Genomic DNA, 1434 nt, shown 5'->3' with positions numbered 1-1434 from the left:
TACAAATTATCAACTGCAGTGCAGTAGCTTAGTTCACAGGTATCTGTATATATAGTTAGTCAGGGTGAGAATCTTTCCAAATAACTGCTAGATTAAAAAATCTTCTGAAGATTCTCAGGATCATTGCCTTGCTCATCTTCTACATATAACTGTATGGCTTGGCATTGTCATGTTTCCTAGCTCTTCTCCTTTCCCTCTGCATCATTTCTAATGCTGTATTTTTCTATCACTATTTTGTCTTCTTTAAAAATAAAATAGATTGGGCCAGTCTGATACCTCAGCAGACTAAAGTGCCTGCTTAGGCAGAGTGCAGCAGCTGGGGTTCAATACCCAGTGTGCCATGTTGGCCCTGCCCACAGGGCATGCTGAGACAGCAATTGAGACTGGGCATAGTGGCATGCACCTGTAATCCCAGCACTTGGGAGGCTGAAAACAGGAGAATCACTATGAGTCAGATTTATGTAGTGAGACTCTGTAGACCCTGTCCTAAATACAGAAAATAAATAAATATTAAAAATATAATAAATAAATAAACAAATAAATAATAAATGAAAGAGTTTGGTTCAACTATAATATTTCATTGTTTTTTAAAGAAAAAAACAATAAAAATGATACAGAGCTTCAAAACAAGATGATAGGGGAGAGCTTCTGGCTACCCTGCACCTGCAGGACCTACTGGTCCTAGTCCAGGTGCAGCATGGGTGAGACCCTCTTCCACCCCCTTGGGACATACCCCACCACTCCACAACACCTCACCCACCCCACCCCCACTGAGTAGGAATTTCTGCCACATTCCAGGAACCCCCAGACCCAGTCCTCGCCCAGGCCCGGTGAGTGTGTGGAAGAGCTTCCTGCTACCCTGTGCTGGCATGACCTACTGGTCCCAGCCCAGGCGCAGTGTGGATGACACCCTCTTTCACCTTCTTGAGATGCCCCCCATCACTCTGTAGTACCCCACAACACACCCCACCCACAGAGTAGGAATTTCTGTCGCGTTCTGGGAATCCCCAGATCCAGTCCTAGTCCAGGACCAGTGAGTGTGTGGGAGAGCTGCCTCTCCCTCCTGCTCCACCTTGTCCCCTCCAGTCTCCGCTCACACCTGGCATACAGGCCTGGGGTGAAACCCTTCAGCTGCAATCCCTGCAGGGAGTGTAGAGGGCAGAACCACCCAGCCAATCCAGGAGCAGAACATCTTGCCACAGGGGCACAACAGGTTCACCCCCAAGGGCAGCAGCAGGAAAAAACTGAGCACAGCAGCCAGACCCAAGCCAGGCACAGCTGGATAAATCCAAACTTTGTAGATCTACACCTGAACTTCAGTAGGTGCTAAGGCTATAACTGCAACAAAGCTCTACAACAAAGGCCAGAAGACAGTGCTACACAAAATGACAACGAGAAGGAGCAAAATGCAATCTCAGAACCTAAGCCCACCCA

The sequence above is a fragment of the Octodon degus genome, unplaced genomic scaffold, assembly GCF_000260255.1.
Source record: "Octodon degus isolate 3935 unplaced genomic scaffold, OctDeg1.0 scaffold00017, whole genome shotgun sequence".
Classification (NCBI taxonomy): Eukaryota; Metazoa; Chordata; class Mammalia; order Rodentia; family Octodontidae; genus Octodon; species Octodon degus.
This window is presented reverse-complemented; position numbering follows the sequence as displayed.